Raw genomic sequence first — 24227 nt, 5'->3', positions numbered from 1 at the left:
TCCTCAGTGGTTGATAGGCTGAAACTGTTTCCTGGCCGCCTGCTTGTGAACTGCCAGGAGTCAAAGATCACACATACACTTGTGGGCCTGTGATGGGACACCAATGCAGAGAAACACACCTGGCGCAGATCTTCTATACTGTCTAGTAGACCTGCATCTCCCCTGTACCTCCTCAAGCCATCTGTATGTGAAGCAAGAAAGAGTTAGGGAGCGGTCCATCTACACTTTTATAGGGAGGATGCTGCCATGAGCTCCTCCCAACTAATCACACAAACAGCAGTAAAGCAAGATAACTACACAGTTAGGGGGAACTGCATGGTTAGGTTTTTGAGGAATTATTGAAACTGACCTCAGTGACCCATGATCAGAGCTGTGGCTAATGACTGCGTGCCTAATTATGATGAAGCAAGCACCATGGCTCGTAGGGGCCCCACAACACGCTTTTCTTAGCTCAATTAAAGTATAAACCTCTGCCATATATGAGTGGTAAAGGCTTGTTAATTTGGTTGCTTTTCCAATTCACGTCTGACAACAAGATGAAGGAACATTGGGGCATCAGAAGCTTTGGAAAGTAGCCACCAACCTCAGAGAAAGAGAGAAAGAGGGAAAAGGCAGTATGAGGTGTGGAGAAAACAGCAGCAGGTACAAGGAGCTCAAATGAGATTAATGGCGCCTAAATAGAGCACGTAAAGGAACAGTTACAAATCTAAGAAAAAGGAAAGAAAGACTAGGAAAAAAACACGGAAAGAGCCTGTAGATAAAATTCTCTTCCTGGGACAGCAGGCTAAGAGAAATTACACAGGGAGCAGTTAAGCTTGTAACACGGGGAGAATAGAAAAGAAAATGCAGTTTTATGAAGTGTGTTGCCTAATCCAGCAAGCACTTTTGTTTTATTTTTCTATTTGCTTCTTTTATTGGTAAAGTAAGTTTCAAGTGCATGAATGGTATGACTGAGAGAGCCAGGGTATAATAATTTGAAGTGTTTGCACCAGCGCTAATGTAGGACGAGAGTTATAGCAAAGATATGAAAGGGGTAGCGATAATAAATATGTGAAAGGGCAATAGTGACACCAAAATAAGCCACCTATTTATAAAACTGACATGGAAGAAATTCTAAAGGTTAGCTTCTGAAATTGTAGCCGATGTTAAAAAGTTTCTCGTTGTTGGCAGGATTCGAACCTGCACGGGGGGACCCCAATGGATTTCTAGTCCATCGCCTTAACCACTCGGCCACAACAACTGACTGCAAGTTTTGTGCAAATAATCTGTATGAAAGTTTTCAAGGTGTCCCACAGAAAATTCCTGATATCCTGCAATGCACTTTTTAAAAATAATGTTTTTTTCAGCAGGCACATTCTCTCCTAAAAACAAAAATAAGGCTACATCTTATAATCATGTGTGTTTAAATAATTTGTCGTTAGATCGTTTAAATATTTTAAAGGATCTGTTTTTAATAGACATTTTACAAAAACAACTAGTACATTTGGTAATTCTGTAAAAGAAAAACCCAACTGCCGTGACATTGCCAACCACAATGCCGTGACTCGGATTCGAACCGAGGTTGCTGCAGCCACAACGCAGAGTACTATCCACTATACGATCACGGCGAGCTACTTGGGCTCAATAACATACAGTGACATGGAGAATTTATAATTCTAAACACTCAGGGAACTCCAGTGATAGGCTGAATGTGCTCATTGCTTCCTCATTCCTTATACAAAGGCTTTGTCTCCTCAGTGGTTGATAGGCTGAAACCGTTTCCTGGCCGCCTGCTTGTGAACTGCCAGAAGTCAAAGATCACACATACACTTGTGGGCCTGTGATGGGACACCAATGCAGAGAAACACACCTGGCGCAGATCTTCTATTCTGTCTATTAGACCTGCATCTCCCCTGTACCTCCTCAAGCCATCTGTATGTGAAGCAAGAAAAAGTTAAGGAGCGGTCCATCTACACTTTTATAGGGAGGATGCTGCCGTGAGCTCCTCCCAGCTAATCACACAAACAGCAGTAAAGCAAGATAACTACACAGTTAGGGGGGACTGCATGGTTAGGTTTTTGAGGAATTATTGAAACTGACCTCAGTGACCCATGATCAGAGCTGTGGCTAATGACTGCGCGCCCAATTATGATGAAGCAAGCACCTTGGCTCGTAGGGGCCCCACAACACGCTTTTCTTAGCTCATTGAATTAAAGTATAAACCTCTGCCATGTATGAGTGGTAAAGGCTTGTTAATTTGGTTGCTTTTCCAATTCACGTCTGACAACAAGATGAAGGAACATTGGGGCATCAGAAGCTTTGGAAAGTAGCCACCAACCTCAGAGAAAGAGAGAAAGAGGGAAAAGGCAGTATGAGGTGTGGAGAAAACAGCAGCAGGTACAAGGAGCTCAAATGAGATTAATGGCGCCTAAATAGAGCACATAAAGGAACAGTTACAAATCTAAGAAAAGGGAAAGAAAGACTAGGAAAAAAACACGGAAAGAGCCTGTAGATAAAATTCTCTTCCTGGGACAGCAGGCTAAGAGAAATTACACAGGGAGCAGTTAAGCTTGTAACACGGGGAGAATAGAAAAGAAAATGCAGTTTTATGAAGTGTGTTTGCCTAATCCAGCAAGCACTTTTGTTTTATTTTTCTATTTGCTTCTTTTATTGGTAAAGTAAGTTTCAAGTGCATGAATGGTATGACTGAGAGAGCCAGGGTATAATAATTTGAAGTGTTTGCACCAGCACTAATGTAGGACGAGAGTTATAGCAAAGATATGAAAGGGGTAGCGATAATAAATATGTGAAAGGGCAATAGTGACACCAAAATAAGCCACCTATTCATAAAACTGACATGGAAGAAATTCTAAAGGTTAACTTCTGAAATTGTAGCCGATGTTAAAAAGTTTCTCGTTGTTGGCAAGATTCAAAACTGCGCGGGGAGACCCCAATGGATTACTAGTCCATCGCCTTAACCACTCGGCCACAACAACTGACTGTAAGTTTTGCGCAAATAATCTGCATGAAAGTTTTCAAGGTGTGCCACAGCAAATTCCTGATATCCTGCAATGCACTTTTTAAAAATAATGTTTTTTTCAGCAGGCACATTCTCTCCTAAAAACAAAAATAAGGCTACATCTTATAATCATGTGTGTTTAAATAATTTGTCGTTAAATCGTTTAAATATTTTTAAGGATCTGTTTTTAATAGACATTTTACAAAAACAACTGGTACATTTGGTAATTCTGTAAAAGAAAAACCCAACTGCCGTGACATTGCCAACCACAATGCCGTGACTCGGATTCGAACCGAGGTTGCTGCAGCCACAACTCAGAGTACTAACCACTATACGATCACGGCGAGCTACTTGGGCTCCATAACATACAGTGACATGGAGAATTTATAATTCTAAACACTCAGGGAACTCCAGTGATAGGCTGAATGTGTTCATTGCTTCCTCATTCCTTATACAAAGGCTTTGTCTCCTCAGTGGTTGATAGGCTGAAACCGTTTCCTGGTTGCCTGCTTGTGAACTGCCAGAAGTCAAAGATCACACATACACTTGTTGGCCTGTGATGGGACACCAATGCAGAGAAACACACCTGGCGCAGATCTTCTATTCTGTCTATTAGACCTGCATCTCCCCTGTACCTCCTCAAGCCATCTGTATGTGAAGCAAGAAAAAGTTAAGGAGCGGTCCATCTATACTTTTATAGGGAGGATGCTGCCGTGAGCTCCTCCCAGCTAATCACACAAACAGCAGTAAAGCAAGATAACTACACAGTTAGGGGGGACTGCATGGTTAGGTTTTTGAGGAATTATTGAAACTGACCTCAGTGACCCATGATCAGAGCTGTGGCTAATGACTGCACGCCCAATTATGATGAAGCAAGCACCTTGGCTCGTAGGGGCCCCACAACACGCTTTTCTTAGCTCATTGAATTAAAGTATAAACCTCTGCCATGTATGAGTGGTATAGGCTTGTTAATTTGGTTGCTTTTTCAATTCACGTCTGACAACAAGATGAAGGAACATTGGGGCATCAGAAGCTTTGGAAAGTAGCCACCAACCTCAGAGAAAGAGAGAAAGAGGGAAAAGGCAGTATGAGGTGTGGAGAAAACAGCAGCAGGTACAAGGAGCTCAAATGAGATTAATGGCGCCTAAATAGAGCACATAAAGGAACAGTTACAAATCTAAGAAAAGGGAAAGAAAGACTAGGAAAAAAACACGGAAAGAGCCTGTAGATAAAATTCTCTTCCTGGGACAGTAGGCTAAGAGAAATTACACAGGGAGCAGTTAAGCTTGTAACACGGGGAGAATAGAAAAGAAAATGCAGTTTTATGAAGTGTGTTTGCCTAATCCAGCAAGCACTTTTGTTTTATTTTTCTATTTGCTTCTTTTATTGGTAAAGTAAGTTTCAAGTGCATGAATGGTATGACTGAGAGAGCCAGGGTATAATAATTTGAAGTGTTTGCACCAGCGCTAATGTAGGACGAGAGTTATAGCAAAGATATGAAAGGGGGAGCGATAATAAATATGTGAAAGGGCAATAGTGACACCAAAATAAGCCACCTATTTATAAAACTGACATGGAAGAAATTCTAAAGGTTAACTTCTGAAATTGTAGCCGATGTTAAAAAGTTTCTTGTTGTTGGCAGGATTCGAACCTGCGCGGGGAGACCCCAATGGATTTCTAGTCCATCGCCTTAACCACTCGGCCACAACAACTGACTGTAAGTATTGTGCAAATAATCTGTATGAAAGTTTTCAAGGTGTCCCAAAGCAAATTCCTGGTATTCTGCAATGCACTTTTTTAAAATAATGTATTTTTCAGCAGGCACATTCTCTCCTAAAAACAAAAATTGCATGAGTATATCTCTAGGTTGGAAAAGGATAGGCTTTCATGCATACTCTCATGTGGCACTCAAGTTTTTGGGACCCTATTGCACTCTGTTTTCGTGCTGCTTTTAGTCTATGGCCCATATTACAGAAGTCTACCATCTTTGAGTATTTGAGGCTCCTTTGTAAGTGATTTATCTTTTTTACTTGAAGAGCTATATAATAAAGGGGTCAGGGAAAGATTGCATTCATGGAAGATAAAAGAAGGCACACTTGTCTCACCAAATGCCGTAGAGAAACCTGATGTTTTACTCATGTTATCCTTAGTTTGTTTTTGTTAGACCTTGCATTCTTAAGGTGGCCTCAACCCTACCTTATTGCTTTTCACCTACGCATTTTGCTGTATCTTTTTGTTGGCCTTAGGACTCTGATCACTTTATTGCTACTAATCAGTGCTGAAGTGAACGTGCTTCTTCCCAAATCATGTGTGTAATTGGAGTATACCTGACTGACAGATTTCATTGACTTGAAAGCCCCTTGTAAAGTGGTATACCATATACCCAGGAACTGATTGTGCCGCCCAAAAAAGTATCATTTCAAACCTGTCTCAAGCCTGCTACTGCAGTGCCTGTGCTGCAGTGTACTGCCACTTCGACTTGCCATTTAAAACTACTTGCCAAGCCTTAAACTCCAATTTTATTACATATAATTAACCAAAAGGTAGGCCCTAGGTAGTCCTAGGGGCATCATGCTATGTAAGTAAAAGGTAAGACATGTACTGTGGTAGTTTGCATGTCCTGGTAGTACAAAACAGTCTATTACATTTTTCACTACTGTGAGGTCTGCCCCTCTCGTAGGTTAGCATTGGGTATTCCCTTATACTTTTTGGGGGGTAATTCCATATCAGAGAGGAGAAGCTTTATTTATTTATTGATAAATCCTATTTACTGGTGAGGTTGGATTTAACTTTACTACTTTATAAATGCCATTTTTAGAGAGTGAGCATTTCTCTGCACTTACTGCTCTATTTGCCTGAAAACCTGTCTCCAATTGACGTCTGGATTGGGCTGCGAGACAGCTACATTTGTGCATTCCCTCGAGACAGCCACAATACAGGTCACTCAACTGCAACTGCATTCATCTGCATTCTGATTGGCATGGGGGAGAGCTCCATTCCCCCACCGCAAATAGGTTCAAGAACGATAATTTATGTCAGTAGGTACAATATAGCTACATCTTATAATCATGTGTGTTAAAATAATTCGTCGTTAGATCGTTTAAATATTTTAAAGGATCTGTTTTTAATAGACATTTTACAAAAACAACTGGTACATTTGGTAATTCTGTAAAAGAAAAACCCAACTGCCGTGACATTGCCAACCACAATGCCGTGACTCGGATTCGAACCGAGGTTGCTGCGGCCACAACACAGAGTACTAACCACTATACGATCACGGCGAGCTACTTGGGCTCAATAACATACAGTGACATGGAGAATTTATAATTCGGTACACTCAGGGAACTCCTGTGATAGGCTGAATGTGTTAATTGCTTCCTCATTCCTTATACAAAGGCTTTGTCTCCTCAGTGGTTGATAGGCTGAAACTGTTTCCTGGCCGCCTGCTTGTGAACTGCCAGGAGTCAAAGATCACACATACACTTGTGGGCCTGTGATGGGACACCAATGCAGAGAAACACACCTGACGCAGATCTTCTATACTGTCTAGTAGACCTGCATCTCCCCTGTACCTCCTCAAGCCATCTGTATGTGAAGCAAGAAAGAGTTAAGGAGCGGTCCATCTACACTTTTATAGGGAGGATGCTGCCATGAGCTCCTCCCAGCTAATCACACAAACAGCAGTAAAGCAAGATAACTACACAGTTAGGGGGGACTGCATGGTTAGGTTTTTGAGGAATTATTGAAACTGACCTTAGTGACCCATGATCAGAGCTGTGGCTAATGACTGCGTGCCTAATTATGATGAAGCAAGCACCATGGCTCGTAGGGGCCCCACAACACGCTTTTCTTAGCTCAATTAAAGTATAAACCTCTGCCATATATGAGTGGTAAAGGCTTGTTAATTTGGTTGCTTTTCCAATTCACGTCTGACAACAAGATGAAGGAACATTGGGGCATCAGAAGCTTTGGAAAGTAGCCACCAACCTCAGAGAAAGAGAGAAAGAGGGAAAAGGCAGTATGAGGTGTGGAGAAAACAGCAGCAGGTACAAGGAGCTCAAATGAGATTAATGGCGCCTAAATAGAGCACGTAAAGGAACAGTTACAAATCTAAGAAAAAGGAAAGAAAGACTAGGAAAAAAACACGGAAAGAGCCTGTAGATAAAATTCTCTTCCTGGGACAGCAGGCTAAGAGAAATTACACAGGGAGCAGTTAAGCTTGTAACACGGGGAGAATAGAAAAGAAAATGCAGTTTTATGAAGTGTGTTGCCTAATCCAGCAAGCACTTTTGTTTTATTTTTCTATTTGCTTCTTTTATTGGTAAAGTAAGTTTCAAGTGCATGAATGGTATGACTGAGAGAGCCAGGTTATAATAATTTGAAGTGTTTGCACCAGCGCTAATGTAGGACGAGAGTTATAGCAAAGATATGAAAGGGGTAGCGATAATAAATATGTGAAAGGGCAATAGTGACACCAAAATAAGCCACCTATTTATAAAACTGACATGGAAGAAATTCTAAAGGTTAGCTTCTGAAATTGTAGCCGATGTTAAAAAGTTTCTCGTTGTTGGCAGGATTCGAACCTGCGCGGGGGGACCCCAATGGATTTCTAGTCCATCGCCTTAACCACTCGGCCACAACAACTGACTGCAAGTTTTGTGCAAATAATCTGTATGAAAGTTTTCAAGGTGTCCCACAGAAAATTCCTGATATCCTGCAATGCACTTTTTAAAAATAATGTTTTTTTCAGCAAGCACATTCTCTCCTAAAAACAAAAATAAGGCTACATCTTATAATCATGTGTGTTTAAATAATTTGTCGTAAGATCGTTTAAATATTTTAAAGGATCTGTTTTTAATAGACATTTTACAAAAACAACTAGTACATTTGGTAATTCTGTAAAAGAAAAACCCAACTGCCGTGACATTGCCAACCACAATGCCGTGACTCGGATTCGAACCGAGGTTGCTGCAGCCACAACGCAGAGTACTAACCACTATACGATCACGGCGAGCTACTTGGGCTCAATAACATACAGTGACATGGAGAATTTATAATTCGAAACACTCAGGGAACTCCTGTGATAGGCTGAATGTGTTCATTGCTTCCTCATTCCTTATACAAAGGCTTTGTCTCCTCAGTGGTTGATAGGCTGAAACCGTTTCCTGGCCGCCTGCTTGTGAACTGCCAGAAGTCAAAGATCACACATACACTTGTGGGCCTGTGATGGGACACCAATGCAGAGAAACACACCTGGCGCAGATCTTCTATTCTGTCTATTAGACCTGCATCTCCCCTGTACCTCCTCAAGCCATCTGTATGTGAAGCAAGAAAAAGTTAAGGAGCGGTCCATCTACACTTTTATAGGGAGGATGCTGCCGTGAGCTCCTCCCAGCTAATCACACAAACAGCAGTAAAGCAAGATAACTACACAGTTAGGGGGGACTGCATGGTTAGGTTTTTGAGGAATTATTGAAACTGACCTCAGTGACCCATGATCAGAGCTGTGGCTTTTGACTGCATGCCTAATTATGATGAAGCAAGCACCATGGCTCGTAGGGGCCCCACAACACGCTTTTCTTAGCTCAATTAAAGTATAAACCTCTGCCATATATGAGTGGTAAAGGCTTGTTAATTTGGTTGCTTTTCCAATTCACGTCTGACAACAAGATGAAGGAACATTGGGGCATCAGAAGCTTTGGAAAGTAGCCACCAACCTCAGAGAAAGAGAGAAAGAGGGAAAAGGCAGTATGAGGTGTGGAGAAAACAGCTGCAGGTACAAGGAGCTCAAATGAGATTAATGGCGCCTAAATAGAGCACGTAAAGGAACAGTTACAAATCTAAGAAAAGGGAAAGAAAGACTAGGAAAAAAACACGGAAAGAGCCTGTAGATAAAATTCTCTTCCTGGGACAGCAGGCTAAGAGAAATTACACAGGGAGCAGTTAAGCTTGTAACACGGGGAGAATAGAAAAGAAAATGCAGTTTTATGAAGTGTGTTTGCCTAATCCAGCAAGCACTTTTGTTTTATTTTTCTATTTGCTTCTTTTATTGGTAAAGTAAGTTTCAAGTGCATGAATGGTATGACTGAGAGAGCCAGGGTATAATAATTTGAAGTGTTTGCACCAGCGCTAATTTAGGACGAGAGTTATAGCAAAGATATGAAAGGGGTAGCGATAATAAATATGTGAAAGGGCAATAGTGACACCAAAATAAGCCACCTATTTATAAAACTGACATGGAAGAAATTCTAAAGGTTAACTTCTGAAATTGTAGCCGATGTTAAAAAGATTCTCGTTGTTGGCAGGATTCGAACCTGCGCGGGGAGACCCCAATGGATTTCTAGTCAACTGACTGTAAGTTTTGTGCAAATAATCTGCATGAAAGTTTTCAAGGTGTGCCACAGCAAATTCCTGATATCCTGCAATGCACTTTTTAAAAATAATGTTTTTTTGAGCAGGCACATTCTCTCCTAAAAACAAAAATAAGGCTACATCTTATAATCATGTGTGTTTAAATAATTTGTCGTTAAATCGTTTAAATATTTTAAAGGATCTGTTTTTAATAGACATTTTACAAAAGCAACTGGTACATTTGGTAATTCTGTAAAAGAAAAACCCAACTGCCGTGACATTGCCAACCACAATGCCGTGACTCGGATTCGAACCGAGGTTGCTGCAGCCACAACGCAGAGTACTAACCACTATACGATCACGGCGAGGTACTTGGGATCAATAACATACCGTGACATGGAGAATTTATAATTCGAAACACTCAGGGAACTCCAGTGATAGGCTGAATGTGTTCATTGCTTCCTCATTCCTTATACAAAGGCTTTGTCTCCTCAGTGGTTGATAGGCTGAAACCGTTTCCTGGTTGCCTGCTTGTGAACTGCCAGAAGTCAAAGATCACACATACACTTGTTGGCCTGTGATGGGACACCAATGCAGAGAAACACACCTGGCGCAGATCTTCTATTCTGTATATTAGACCTGCATCTCCCCTGTACCTCCTCAAGCCATCTGTATGTGAAGCAAGAAAAAATTAAGGAGCGGTCCATCTATACTTTTATAGGGAGGATGCTGCCGTGAGCTCCTCCCAGCTAATCACACAAACAGCAGTAAAGCAAGATAACTATACAGTTAGGGGGGACTGCATGGTTAGGTTTTTGAGGAATTATTGAAACTGACCTCAGTGACCCATGATCAGAGCTGTGGCTAATGACTGCGCACCCAATTATGATGAAGCAAGCACCATGGCTCGTAGGGGCCCCACAACACGCTTTTCTTAGCTCATTGAATTAAAGTATAAACCTCTGCCATCTATGAGTGGTAAAGGCTTGTTAATTTGGTTGCTTTTCCAATTCACGTCTGACAACAAGATGAAGGAACATTGGGGCATCAGAAGCTTTGGAAAGTAGCCACCAACCTCAGAGAAAGAGAGAAAGAGGGAAAAGGCAGTATGAGGTGTGGAGAAAACAGCAGCAGGTACAAGGAGCTCAAATGAGATTAATGGCGCCTAAATAGAGCACATAAAGGAACAGTTACAAATCTAAGAAAAGGGAAAGAAAGAGTAGGAAAAAAACACGGAAAGAGCCTGTAGATAAAATTCTCTTCCTGGGACAGCAGGCTAAGAGAAATTACACAGGGAGCAGTTAAGCTTGTAACACGGGGAGAATAGAAAAGAAAATGCAGTTTTATGAAGTGTGTTTGCCTAATCCAGCAAGCACTTTTATTTTATTTTTCTATTTGCTTCTTTTATTGGTAAAGTAAGTTTCAAGTGCATGAATGGTATGACTGAGAGAGCCAGGGTATAATAATTTGAAGTGTTTGCACCAGCGCTAATGTAGGACGAGAGTTATAGCAAAGATATGAAAGGGGTAGCGATAATAAATATGTGAAAGGGCAATAGTGACACCAAAATAAGCCACCTATTTATAAAACTGACATGGAAGAAATTCTAAAGGTTAACTTCTGAAATTGTAGCCGATGTTAAAAAGTTTCTCGTTGTTGGCAGGATTCGAACCTGCGCGGGGAGACCACAATGGATTTCTAGTCCATCGCCTTAACCACTCGGCCACAACAACTGACTGTACGTTTTGTGCAAATAATCTATATGAAAGTTTTCAAGGTGTCCCACAGCAAATTCCTGGTATTCTGCAATGCACTTTTTTAAAATAATGTATTTTTCAGCAGGCACATTCTCTCCTAAAAACAAAAATTGCATGAGTATATCTCTAGTTTGGAAAAGGATAGGCTTTCATGCATACTCTCATGTGGCACTCAAGTTTTTGGGACCCTATTGCACTCTGTTTTCGTGCTGCTTTTAGTCTATGGCCCATATTACAGAAGTCTACCATCTTTGAGTATTTGAGGCTCCTTTGTAAGTGCTTTATCTTTTTTACTTGAAGAGCTATATAATAAAGGGGTCAGGGAAAGATTGCATTTATGGAAGATAAAAGAAGGCACACTTGTCCCACCAAATGCCGTAGAGAAACCTGATGTTTTACTCATGTTATCCTTAGTTTGTTTTTGTTAGACCTTGCATTCTTAAGGTGGCCTCAACCCTACCTTATTGCTTTTCACCTACGCATTTTGCTGTATCTTTTTGTTGGCCTTAGGACTCTGATCACTTTATTGCTACTAATCAGTGCTGAAGTGAACGTGCTTCTTCCCTAATCATGTGTGTAATTGGAGTATACCTGACTGACAGATTTCATTGACTTGAAAGCCCCTTGTAAAGTGGTATACCATATACCCAGGAACTGATTGTGCCACCCAAAAAAGTATCATTTCAAACCTGTTTCAAGCCTGCTACTGCAGTGCCTGTACTGCAGTGTACTGCCACTTCGACTTGCCATTTAAAACTACTTGCCAAGCCTTAAACTCCAATTTTATTACATATAATTAACCAAAAGGTAGGCCCTAGGTAGACCTAGGGGCATCATGCTATGTAAGTAAAAGGTAAGACATGTACTGTGGTAGTTTGCATGTCCTGGTAGTACAAAACAGTCTATTACATTTTTCACTACCGTGAGGTCTGCCCCTCTCGTAGGTTAGCATTGGGTATTCCCTTATACTTTTTGGGGGGTAATTCCATATCAGAGAGGAGAAGCTTTATTTATTTATTGATACATCCTATTTACTGGTGAGGTTGGATTTAACTTTACTACTTTATAAATGCCATTTTTAGAGAGTGAGCATTTCTCTGCACTTACTGCTCTATTTGCCTGAAAACCTGTCTCCAATTGACGTCTGGATTGGGCTGCGAGACAGCTACATTTGTGCATTCCCTCTAGACAGCCACAATACAGGTCACTCAACTGCAACTGCATTCATCTGCATTCTGATTGGCATGGGGGAGAGCTCCATTCCCCCACCGCAAATAGGTTCAAGAACGATAATTTATGTCAGTAGGTACAATATAGCTACATCTTATAATCATGTGTGTTAAAATAATTTGTCGTTAGATCGTTTAAATATTTTAAAGGATCTGTTTTTAATAGACATTTTACAAAAACAACTGGTACATTTTGTAATTCTGTAAAAGAAAAACCCAACTGCCGTGACATTGCCAACCACAATGCCGTGACTCGGATTCGAACCGAGGTTGCTGCGGCCACAACGCAGAGTACTAACCACTATACGATCACGGCGAGCTACTTGGGCTCAATAACATACACTGACATGGAGAATTTATAATTCGGTAAACTCAGGGAACTCCTGTGATAGGCTGAATGTGTTAATTGCTTCCTCATTCCTTATACAAAGGCTTTGTCTCCTCAGTGGTTGATAGGCTGAAACTGTTTCCTGGCCGCCTGCTTGTGAACTGCCAGGAGTCAAAGATCACACATACACTTGTGGGCCTGTGATGGGATACCAATGCAGAGAAACACACCTGGCGCAGATCTTCTATACTGTCTAGTAGACCTGCATCTCCCCTGTACCTCCTCAAGCCATCTGTATGTGAAGCAAGAAAGAGTTAAGGAGCGGTCCATCTACACTTTTATAGGGAGGATGCTGCCATGAGCTCCTCCCAGCTAATCACACAAACAGCAGTAAAGCAAGATAACTACACAGTTAGGGGGGACTGCATGGTTAGGTTTTTGAGGAATTATTGAAACTGACCTCAGTGACCCATGATCAGAGCTGTGGCTTTTGACTGCATGCCTAATTATGATGAAGCAAGCACCATGGCTCGTAGGGGCCCCACAACACGCTTTTCTTAGCTCAATTAAAGTATAAACCTCTGCCATATATGAGTGGTAAAGGCTTGTTAATTTGGTTGCTTTTCCAATTCACGTCTGACAACAAGATGAAGGAACATTGGGGCATCAGAAGCTTTGGAAAGTAGCCACCAACCTCAGAGAAAGAGAGAAAGAGGGAAAAGGCAGTATGAGGTGTGGAGAAAACAGCAGCAGGTACAAGGAGCTCAAATGAGATTAATGGCGCCTAAATAGAGCACGTAAAGGAACAGTTACAAATCTAAGAAAAGGGAAAGAAAGACTAGGAAAAAAACACGGAAAGAGCCTGTAGATAAAATTCTCTTCCTGGGACAGCAGGCTAAGAGAAATTACACAGGGAGCAGTTAAGCTTGTAACACGGGGAGAATAGAAAAGAAAATGCAGTTTTATGAAGTGTGTTTGCCTAATCCAGCAAGCACTTTTGTTTTATTTTTCTATTTGCTTCTTTTATTGGTAAAGTAAGTTTCAAGTGCATGAATGGTATGACTGAGAGAGCCAGGGTATAATAATTTGAAGTGTTTGCACCAGCGCTAATGTAGGACGAGAGTTATAGCAAAGATATGAAAGGGGTAGCGATAATAAATATGTGAAAGGGCAATAGTGACACCAAAATAAGCCACCTATTTATAAAACTGACATGGAAGAAATTCTAAAGGTTAACTTCTGAAATTGTAGCCGATGTTAAAAAGTTTCTCGTTGTTGGCAGGATTCGAACCTGCGCGGGGAGACCCCAATGGATTTCTAGTCAACTGACTGTAAGTTTTGTGCAAATAATCTGCATGAAAGTTTTCAAGGTGTGCCACAGCAAATTCCTGATATCCTGCAATGCACTTTTTAAAAATAATGTTTTTTTGAGCAGGCACATTCTCTCCTAAAAACAAAAATAAGGCTACATCTTATAATCATGTGTGTTTAAATAATTTGTCGTTAAATCGTTTAAATATTTTAAAGGATCTGTTTTTAATAGACATTTTACAAAAACAACTGGTACATTTGGTAATTCTGTAAAAGAAAAACCCAACTGCCGTGACATTGCCAACCACAATGCCGTGACTCGGATTCGAACCGAGGTTGCTGCAGCCACAACGCAGAGTACTAACCACTATACGATCACGGCGAGCTACTTGGGCTCAATAACATACAGTGACATGGAGAATTTATAATTCGAAACACTCAGGGAACTCCAGTGATAGGCTGAATGTGTTCATTGCTTCCTCATTCCTTATACAAAGGCTTTGTCTCCTCAGTGGTTGATAGGCTGAAACCGTTTCCTGGTTGCCTGCTTGTGAACTGCCAGAAGTCAAAGATCACACATACACTTGTTGGCCTGTGATGGGACACCAATGCAGAGAAACACACCTGGCGCAGATCTTCTATTCTGTCTATTAGACCTGCATCTCCCCTGTACCTCCTCAAGCCATCTGTGTGTGAAGCAAGAAAAAATTAAGGAGCGGTCCATCTATACTTTTATAGGGAGGATGCTGCCGTGAGCTCCTCCCAGCTAATCACACAAACAGCAGTAAAGCAAGATAACTATACAGTTAGGGGGGACTGCATGGTTAGGTTTTTGAGGAATTATTGAAACTGACCTCAGTGACCCATGATCAGAGCTGTGGCTAATGACTGCGCGCCCAATTATGATGAAGCAAGCACCATGGCTCGTAGGGGCCCCACAACACGCTTTTCTTAGCTCATTGAATTAAAGTATAAACCTCTGCCATCTATGAGTGGTAAAGGCTTGTTAATTTGGTTGCTTTTCCAATTCACGTCTGACAACAAGATGAAGGAACATTGGGGCATCAGAAGCTTTGGAAAGTAGCCACCAACCTCAGAGAAAGAGAGAAAGAGGGAAAAGGCAGTATGAGGTGTGGAGAAAACAGCAGCAGGTACAAGGAGCTCAAATGAGATTAATGGCGCCTAAATAGAGCACATAAAGGAACAGTTACAAATCTAAGAAAAGGGAAAGAAAGAGTAGGAAAAAAACACGGAAAGAGCCTGTAGATAAAATTCTCTTCCTGGGACAGCAGGCTAAGAGAAATTACACAGGGAGCAGTTAAGCTTGTAACACGGGGAGAATAGAAAAGAAAATGCAGTTTTATGAAGTGTGTTGCCTAATCCCGCAAGCACTTTTATTTTATTTTTCTATTTGCTTCTTTTATTGGTAAAGTAAGTTTCAAGTGCATGAATGGTATGACTGAGAGAGCCAGGGTATAATAATTTGAAGTGTTTGCACCAGCGCTAATGTAGGACGAGAGTTATAGCAAAGATATGAAAGGGGTAGCGATAATAAATATGTGAAAGGGCAATAGTGACACCAAAATAAGCCACCTATTTATAAAACTGACATGGAAGAAATTCTAAAGGTTAACTTCTGAAATTGTAGCCGATGTTAAAAAGTTTCTCGTTGTTGGCAGGATTCGAACCTGCGCGGGGAGACCACAATGGTTTTCTAGTCCATCGCCTTAACCACTCGGCCACAACAACTGACTGTACGTTTTGTGCAAATAATCTATATGAAAGTTTTCAAGGTGTCCCACAGCAAATTCCTGGTATTCTGCAATGCACTTTTTTAAAATAATGTATTTTTCAGCAGGCACATTCTCTCCTAAAAACAAAAATTGCATGAGTATATCTCTAGTTTGGAAAAGGATAGGCTTTCATGCATACTCTCATGTGGCACTCAAGTTTTTGGGACCCTATTGCACTCTGTTTTCGTGCTGCTTTTAGTCTATGGCCCATATTACAGAAGTCTACCATCTTTGAGTATTTGAGGCTCCTTTGTAAGTGCTTTATCTTTTTTACTTGAAGAGCTATATAATAAAGGGGTCAGGGAAAGATTGCATTTATGGAAGATAAAAGAAGGCACACTTGTCCCACCAAATGCCGTAGAGAAACCTTATGTTTTACTCATGTTATCTTTAGTTTGTTTTTGTTAGACCTTGCATTCTTAAGGTGGCCTCAACCCTACCTTATTGCTTTTCACCTACGCATTTTGCTGTATCTTTTTGTTGGCCTTAGGACTCTGATCACTTTATTGCTACTAATCAGTGCTGAAGTGAACGTGCTTCTTCCCTAATCATGTGTGTAATTGGAGTATACCTGACTGACAGATTTCATTGACTTGAAAGCCCCTTGTAAAGTGGTATACCATATACCCAGGAACTGATTGTGCCACCCAAAAAAGTATCATTTCAAACCTGTCTCAAGCCTGCTACTGCAGTGCCTGTACTGCAGTGTACTGCCACTTCGACTTGCCATTTAAAACTACTTGCCAAGCCTTAAACTCCAATTTTATTACATATAATTAACCAAAAGGTAGGCCCTAGGTAGACCTAGGGGCATCATGCTATGTAAGTAAAAGGTAAGACATGTACTGTGGTAGTTTGCATGTCCTGGTAGTACAAAACAGTCTATTACATTTTTCACTACCGTGAGGTCTGCCCCTCCCGTAGGTTAGCATTGGGTATTCCCTTATACTTTTTGGGGGGTAATTCCATATCAGAGAGGAGAAGCTTTATTTATTTATTGATACATCCTATTTACTGGTGAGGTTGGATTTAACTTTACTACTTTATAAATGCCATTTTTAGAGAGTGAGCATTTCTCTGCACTTACTGCTCTATTTGCCTGAAAACCTGTCTCCAATTGACGTCTGGATTGGGCTGCGAGACAGCTACATTTGTGCATTCCCTCTAGACAGCCACAATACAGGTCACTCAACTGCAACTGCATTCATCTGCATTCTGATTGGCATGGGGGAGAGCTCCATTCCCCCACCGCAAATAGGTTCAAGAACGATAATTTATGTCAGTAGGTACAATATAGCTACATCTTATAATCATGTGTGTTAAAATAATTTGTCGTTAGATCGTTTAAATATTTTAAAGGATCTGTTTTTAATAGACATTTTACAAAAACAACTGGTACATTTTGTAATTCTGTAAAAGAAAAACCCAACTGCCGTGACATTGCCAACCACAATGCCGTGACTCGGATTCGAACCGAGGTTGCTGTGGCCACAACGCAGAGTACTAACCACTATACGATCACGGCGAGCTACTTGGGATCAATAACATACACTGACATGGAGAATTTATAATTCGGTACACTCAGGGAACTCCTGTGATAGGCTGAATGTGTTAATTGCTTCCTCATTCCTTATACAAAGGCTTTGTCTCCTCAGTGGTTGATAGGCTGAAACTGTTTCCTGGCCGCCTGCTTGTGAACTGCCAGGAGTCAAAGATCACACATACACTTGTGGGCCTGTGATGGGATACCAATGCAGAGAAACACACCTGGCGCAGATCTTCTATACTGTCTAGTAGACCTGCATCTCCCCTGTACCTCCTCAAGCCATCTGTATGTGAAGCAAGAAAGAGTTAAGGAGCGGTCCATCTACACTTTTATAGGGAGGATGCTGCCATGAGCTCCTCCCAGCTAATCACACAAACAGCAGTAAAGCAAGATAACTACACAGTTAGGGGGGACTGCATGGTTAGGTTTTTGAGGAATTATTGAAACTGACCTCAGTGACCCATGATCAGAGCTGTGGCTAATGACTGCATGCCTAATTATGATGAAGCAAGCACCATTGCTCGTAGGGGCCCCACAACACGCTTTTCTTAGCTTAATTAAAGTATAAACCTCTGCCATATATGAGTGGTAAAGGCTTGTTAATTTGGTTGCTTTTCCAATTCACGTCTGACAACAAGATGAAGGAACATTGGGGCATCAGAAGCTTTGGAAAGTAGCCACCAACCTCAGAGAAAGAGAGAAAGAGGGAAAAGGCAGTATGAGGTGTGGAGAAAACAGCAGCAGGTACAAGGAGCTCAAATGAGATTAATGGCGCCTAAATAGAGCACGTAAAGGAACAGTTACAAATCTAAGAAAAAGGAAAGAAAGACTAGGAAAAAAACACGGAAAGAGCCTGTAGATAAAATTCTCTTCCTGGGACAGCAGGCTAAGAGAAATTACACAGGGAGCAGTTAAGCTTGTAACACGGGGAGAATAGAAAAGAAAATGCAGTTTTATGAAGTGTGTTGCCTAATCCAGCAAGCACTTTTGTTTTATTTTTCTATTTGCTTCTTTTATTGGTAAAGTAAGTTTCAAGTGCATGAATGGTATGACTGAGAGAGCCAGGGTATAATAATTTGAAGTGTTTGCAACAGCGCTAATGTAGGACGAGAGTTATAGCAAAGATATGAAAGGGGTAGCGATAATAAATATGTGAAAGGGCAATAGTGACACCAAAATAAGCCACCTATTTATAAAACTGACATGGAAGAAATTCTAAAGGTTAGCTTCTGAAATTGTAGCCGATGTTAAAAAGTTTCTCGTTGTTGGCAGGATTCGAACCTGCGCGGGGAGACCCCAATGGATTTCTAGTCCATCACCTTAACCACTCGGCCACAACAACTGACTGTAAATTTTGTGCAAATAATCTGCATGAAAGTTTTCAAGGTGTGCCACAGCAAATTCCTGATATCCTGCAATGCACTTTTTAAAAATAATGTTTTTTTCAGCAGGCACATTCTCTCCTAAAAACAAAAATAAGGCTACATCTTATAATCATGTGTGTTTAAATAATTTGTCGTTAAATCGTTTAAATATTTTAAAGGATCTGTTTTTAATAGACATTTTACAAAAACAACTGGTTCATTTGGTAATTCTGTAAAAGAAAAACCCAACTGCCGTGACATTGCCAACCACAATGCCGTGACGCGGATTCGAACCGAGGTTGCTGCAGCCACAACGCAGAGTACTAACCACTATACGATCACGGCGAGCTACTTGGGCTCAATAACATACAGTGACATGGAGAATTTATAATTCGAAACACTCAGGGAACTCCAGTGATAGGCTGAATGTGTTCATTGCTTCCTCATTCCTTATACAAAGGCTTTGTCTCCTCAGTGGTTGATAGGCTGAAACCGTTTCCTGGTTGCCTGCTTGTGAACTGCCAGAAGTCAAAGATCACACATACACTTGTTGGCCTGTGATGGGAAACCAATGCAGAGAAACACACCTGGCGCAGATCTTCTATTCTGTCTATTAGACCTGCATCTCCCCTGTACCTCCTCAAGCCATCTGTATGTGAAGCAAGAAAGAGTTAAGGAGCGGTCCATCTACACTTTTATAGGGAGGATGCTGCCATGAGCTCCTCCCAGCTAATCACACAAACAGCAGTAAAGCAAGATAACTATACAGTTAGGGGGGACTGCATGGTTAGGTTTTTGAGGAATTATTGAAACTGACCTCAGTGACCCATGATCAGAGCTGTGGCTAATGACTGCGCGCCCAATTATGATGAAGCAAGCACCATGGCTCGTAGGGGCCCCACAACACACTTTTCTTAGCTCATTGAAATAAAGTATAAACCTCTGCCATGTATGAGTGGTAAAGGCTTGTTAATTTGGTTGCTTTTCCAATTCACGTCTGACAACAAGATGAAGGAACATTGGGGCATCAGAAGCTTTGGAAAGTAGCCACCAACCTCAGAGAAAGAGAGAAAGAGGGAAAAGGCAGTATGAGGTGTGGAGAAAACAGCAGCAGGTACAAGGAGCTCAAATGAGATTAATGGCGCCTAAATAGAGCACGTAAAGGAACAGTTACAAATCTAAGAAAAAGGAAAGAAAGACTAGGAAAAAAACACGGAAAGAGCCTGTAGATAAAATTCTCTTCCTGGGACAGCAGGCTAAGAGAAATTACACAGGGAGCAGTTAAGCTTGTAACACGGGGAGAATAGAAAAGAAAATGCAGTTTTATGAAGTGTGTTGCCTAATCCAGCAAGCACTTTTGTTTTATTTTTCTATTTGCTTCTTTTATTGGTAAAGTAAGTTTCAAGTGCATGAATGGTATGACTGAGAGAGCCAGGGTATAATAATTTGAAGTGTTTGCACCAGCGCTAATGTAGGACGAGAGTTATAGCAAAGATATGAAAGGGGTAGCGATAATAAATATGTGAAAGGGCAATAGTGACACCAAAATAAGCCACCTATTTATAAAACTGACATGGAAGAAATTCTAAAGGTTAGCTTCTGAAATTGTAGCCGATGTTAAAAAGTTTCTCGTTGTTGGCAGGATTTGAACCTGCGCGGGGGGACCCCAATGGATTTCTAGTCCATCGCCTTAACCACTCGGCCACAACAACTGACTGCAAGTTTTGTGCAAATAATCTGTATGAAAGTTTTCAAGGTGTCCCACAGAAAATTCCTGATATCCTGCAATGCACTTTTTAAAAATAATGTTTTTTTCAGCAGGCACATTCTCTCCTAAAAACAAAAATAAGGCTACATCTTATAATCATGTGTGTTTAAATAATTTGTCGTTAGATCGTTTAAATATTTTAAAGGATCTGTTTTTAATAGACATTTTACAAAAACAACTGGTACATTTGGTAATTCTGTAAAAGAAAAACCCAACTGCCGTGACATTGCCAACCACAATGCCGTGACTCGGATTCGAACCGAGGTTGCTGCGGCCACAACGCAGAGTACTAACCACTATACGATCACGGCAAGCTACTTGGGCTCAATAACATACAGTGACATGGAGAATTTATAATTCGGAACACTCAGGGAACTCCTGTGATAGGCTGAATGTGTTCATTGCTTCCTCATTGCTTATACAAAGGCTTTGTCTCCTCAGTGGTTGATAAGCTGAAACCATTTCCTGGCCGCCTGCTTGTGAACTGCCAGAAGTCAAAGATCACACATACACTTGTGGGCCTGTGATGGGACACCAATGCAGAGAAACACACCTGGCGCAGATCTTCTATACTGTCTAGTAGACCTGCATCTCCCCTGTACCTCCTCAAGCCATCTGTATGTGAAGCAAGAAAGAGTTAAGGAGCGGTCCATCTACACTTTTATAGGGAGGATGCTGCCATGAGCTCCTCCCAGCTAATCACACAAACAGCAGTAAAGCAAGATAACTACACAGTTAGGGGGGACTGCATGGATAGGTTTTTGAGGAATTATTGAAACTGACCTCAGTGACCCATGATCAGAGCTGTGGCTAATGACTGCGTGCCCAATTATGATGAAGCAAGCACCATGGCTCGTAGGGGCCCCACAACACGCTTTTCTTAGCTCATTGAATTAAAGTATAAACCTCTGCCATGTATGAGTGGTAAAGGCTTGTTAATTTGGTTGCTTTTCCAATTCACGTCTGACAACAAGATGAAGGAACATTGGGGCATCAGAAGCTTTGGAAAGTAGCCACCAACCTCAGAGAAAGAGAGAAAGAGGGAAAAGGCAGTATGAGGTGTGGAGAAAACAGCAGCAGGTACAAGGAGCTCAAATGAGATTAATGGCGCCTAAATAGAGCACGTAAAGGAACAGTTACAAATCTAAGAAAAGGGAAAGAAAGACTAGGAAAAAAACACGGAAAGAGCCTGTAGATAAAATTCTCTTCCTGGGACAGCAGGCTAAGAGAAATTACACAGGGAGCAGTTAAGCTTGTAACACGGGGAGAATAGAAAAGAAAATGCAGTTTTATGAAGTGTGTTGGCCTAATCCAGCAAGCACTTTTGTTTTATTTTTCTATTTGCTTCTTTTATTGGTAAAGTAAGTTTCAAGTGCATGAATGGTATGACTGAGAGAGCCAGGGTATAATAATTTGAAGTGTTTGCACCAGCGCTAATGTAGGACGAGAGTTATAGCAAAGATATGAAAGGGGTAGCGATAATAAATATGTGAAAGGGCAATAGTGACACCAAAATAAGCCACCTATTTATAAAACTGACATGGAAGAAATTCTAAAGGTTAACTTCTGAAATTGTAGCCGATGTTAAAAAGTTAATTGTTGTTGGCAGGATTCGAACCTGCGCGAGGAGAACCCAATGGATTTCTAGTCCACTGCCTTAACCACTCGGCCACAACAACTGACTGTAAGTTTTGTGCAAATAATCTGCATGAAAGTTTTCAAGGTGTGCCACAGCAAATTCCTGATATCCTGCAATGCACTTTTTAAAAATAATGTTTTTTTCAGCAGGCACATTCTCTCCTAAAAACAAAAATAAGGCTACATCTTATAATCATGTGTGTTTAAATAATTTGTCGTTAAATCGTTTAAATATTTTAAAGGATCTGTTTTTAATAGACATTTTACAAAAACAACTGGTACATTTGGTAATTCTGTAAAAGAAAAACCCAACTGCCGTGACATTGCCAACCACAATGCCGTGACTCGGATTCGAACCGAGGTTGCTGCAGCCACAACGCAGAGTACTAACCACTATACGATCACGGCGAGCTACTTGGGCTCAATAACATACAGTGACATGGAGAATTTATAATTCGAAACACTCAGGGAACTCCAGTGATAGGCGGAATGTGTTCATTGCTTCCTCATTCCTTATACAAAGGCTTTGTCTCCTCAGTGGTTGATAGGCTGAAACCGTTTCCTGGTTGCCTGCTTGTGAACTGCCAGAAGTCAAAGATCACACATACACTTGTTGGCCTGTGATGGGACACCAATGCAGAGAAACACACCTGGCGCAGATCTTCTATTCTGTCTATTAGACCTGCATCTCCCCTGTACCTCCTCAAGCCATCTGTATGTGAAGCAAGAAAAAATTAAGGAGCGGTCCATCTATACTTTTATAGGGAGGATGCTGCCGTGAGCTCCTCCCAGCTAATCACACAAACAGCAGTAAAGCAAGATAACTATACAGTTAGGGTGGACTGCATGGTTAGGTTTTTGAGGAAATATTGAAACTGACCTCAGTGACCCATGATCAGAGCTGTGGCTAATGACTGCGCGCCCAATTATGATGAAGTAAGCACCATGGCTCGTAGGGGCCCCACAACACGCTTTTCTTAGCTCATTGAATTAAAGTATAAACCTCTGCCATCTATGAGTGGTAAAGGCTTGTTAATTTGGTTGCTTTTCCAATTCACGTCTGACAACAAGATGAAGGAACATTGGGGCATCAGAAGCTTTGGAAAGTAGCCACCAACCTCAGAGAAAGAGAGAAAGAGGGAAAAGGCAGTATGAGGTGTGGAGAAAACAGCAGCAGGTACAAGGAGCTCAAATGAGATTAATGGCGCCTAAATAGAGCACATAAAGGAACAGTTACAAATCTAAGAAAAGGGAAAGAAAGACTAGGAAAAAAACACGGAAAGAGCCTGTAGATAAAATTCTCTTCCTGGGACAGCAGGCTAAGAGAAATTACACAGGGAGCAGTTAAGCTTGTAACACGGGGAGAATAGAAAAGAAAATGCAGTTTTATGAAGTGTGTTTGCCTAATCCAGCAAGCACTTTTATTTTATTTTTCTATTTGCTTCTTTTATTGGTAAAGTAAGTTTCAAGTGCATGAATGGTATGACTGAGAGAGCCAGGGTATAATAATTTGAAGTGTTTGCACCAGCGCTAATGTAGGACGAGAGTTATAGCAAAGATATGAAAGGGGTAGCGATAATAAATATGTGAAAGGGCAATAGTGACACCAAAATAAGCCACCTATTTATAAAACTGACATGGAAGAAATTCTAAAGGTTAGCTTCTGAAATTGTAGCCGATGTTAAAAAGTTTCTCGTTGTTGGCAGGATTCGAAACTGCGTGGGGAGACCCCAATGGATTTCTAGTCCATCGCCTTAACCACTCGGAAACCAACAACTGACTGTAAGTTTTGTGCAAATAATCTGCATGAAAGTTTTCAAGGTGTGCCACAGCAAATTCCTGATATCCTGCAATGCACTTTTTAAAAATAATGTTTTTTTCAGCAGGCACATTGTCTCCTAAAAACAAAAATAAGGCTACATCTTATAATCATGTGTGTTTAAATAATTTGTCGTTAGATCGTTTAAATATTTTAAAGGATCTGTGTTTAATAGACATTTTACAAAAACAACTGGTACATTTGGTAATTCTGTAAAAGAAAAACCCAACTGCCGTGACATTGCCAACCACAATGCCGCGACTCGGATTCGAACCGAGGTTGCTGCGGCCACAACGCAGAGTACTAACCACTATACGATCACGGC

The 24227-nt window shown here is 41.0% G+C and overlaps 17 non-coding genes across 17 annotated transcripts; all 17 read right to left on the bottom strand.

The window, feature by feature from the left end:
- Positions 1–1158: 1158 nt before the first annotated feature.
- On the bottom strand, positions 1159–1240 carry TRNAS-AGA (transfer RNA serine (anticodon AGA)). Its single transcript has one exon. It is a non-coding gene; the product is annotated as a tRNA-Ser (tRNA).
- Positions 1241–2893: 1653 nt separating this feature from the next.
- Positions 2894–2975, bottom strand: TRNAT-AGU (transfer RNA threonine (anticodon AGU)). Its single transcript has one exon. It is a non-coding gene; the product is annotated as a tRNA-Thr (tRNA).
- Positions 2976–4628: 1653 nt separating this feature from the next.
- Positions 4629–4710, bottom strand: TRNAS-AGA (transfer RNA serine (anticodon AGA)). Its single transcript has one exon. It is a non-coding gene; the product is annotated as a tRNA-Ser (tRNA).
- A 1497-nt stretch (positions 4711–6207) lies between these two features.
- TRNAH-GUG (transfer RNA histidin (anticodon GUG)) lies at positions 6208–6279 on the bottom strand. Its single transcript has one exon. It is a non-coding gene; the product is annotated as a tRNA-His (tRNA).
- A 1281-nt stretch (positions 6280–7560) lies between these two features.
- On the bottom strand, positions 7561–7642 carry TRNAS-AGA (transfer RNA serine (anticodon AGA)). Its single transcript has one exon. It is a non-coding gene; the product is annotated as a tRNA-Ser (tRNA).
- A 295-nt stretch (positions 7643–7937) lies between these two features.
- TRNAH-GUG (transfer RNA histidin (anticodon GUG)) lies at positions 7938–8009 on the bottom strand. The gene has a single exon. It is a non-coding gene; the product is annotated as a tRNA-His (tRNA).
- A 1633-nt stretch (positions 8010–9642) lies between these two features.
- TRNAH-GUG (transfer RNA histidin (anticodon GUG)) lies at positions 9643–9714 on the bottom strand. The gene has a single exon. It is a non-coding gene; the product is annotated as a tRNA-His (tRNA).
- Positions 9715–11000: 1286 nt separating this feature from the next.
- TRNAS-AGA (transfer RNA serine (anticodon AGA)) lies at positions 11001–11082 on the bottom strand. The gene has a single exon. It is a non-coding gene; the product is annotated as a tRNA-Ser (tRNA).
- A 1497-nt stretch (positions 11083–12579) lies between these two features.
- Positions 12580–12651, bottom strand: TRNAH-GUG (transfer RNA histidin (anticodon GUG)). The gene has a single exon. It is a non-coding gene; the product is annotated as a tRNA-His (tRNA).
- Positions 12652–14284: 1633 nt separating this feature from the next.
- Positions 14285–14356, bottom strand: TRNAH-GUG (transfer RNA histidin (anticodon GUG)). Its single transcript has one exon. It is a non-coding gene; the product is annotated as a tRNA-His (tRNA).
- A 1285-nt stretch (positions 14357–15641) lies between these two features.
- Positions 15642–15723, bottom strand: TRNAS-AGA (transfer RNA serine (anticodon AGA)). The gene has a single exon. It is a non-coding gene; the product is annotated as a tRNA-Ser (tRNA).
- A 2850-nt stretch (positions 15724–18573) lies between these two features.
- Positions 18574–18655, bottom strand: TRNAS-AGA (transfer RNA serine (anticodon AGA)). The gene has a single exon. It is a non-coding gene; the product is annotated as a tRNA-Ser (tRNA).
- Positions 18656–20307: 1652 nt separating this feature from the next.
- Positions 20308–20389, bottom strand: TRNAS-AGA (transfer RNA serine (anticodon AGA)). The gene has a single exon. It is a non-coding gene; the product is annotated as a tRNA-Ser (tRNA).
- Positions 20390–20684: 295 nt separating this feature from the next.
- On the bottom strand, positions 20685–20756 carry TRNAH-GUG (transfer RNA histidin (anticodon GUG)). The gene has a single exon. It is a non-coding gene; the product is annotated as a tRNA-His (tRNA).
- Positions 20757–22042: 1286 nt separating this feature from the next.
- TRNAS-AGA (transfer RNA serine (anticodon AGA)) lies at positions 22043–22124 on the bottom strand. Its single transcript has one exon. It is a non-coding gene; the product is annotated as a tRNA-Ser (tRNA).
- Positions 22125–22419: 295 nt separating this feature from the next.
- Positions 22420–22491, bottom strand: TRNAH-GUG (transfer RNA histidin (anticodon GUG)). Its single transcript has one exon. It is a non-coding gene; the product is annotated as a tRNA-His (tRNA).
- A 1664-nt stretch (positions 22492–24155) lies between these two features.
- On the bottom strand, positions 24156–24227 carry TRNAH-GUG (transfer RNA histidin (anticodon GUG)). The gene has a single exon. It is a non-coding gene; the product is annotated as a tRNA-His (tRNA).

The sequence above is a fragment of the Lissotriton helveticus genome, chromosome 12 (assembly GCF_964261635.1).
Source record: "Lissotriton helveticus chromosome 12, aLisHel1.1, whole genome shotgun sequence".
NCBI lineage: Eukaryota > Metazoa > Chordata > Amphibia > Caudata > Salamandridae > Lissotriton > Lissotriton helveticus.
This window is presented reverse-complemented; position numbering and strand designations above follow the sequence as displayed.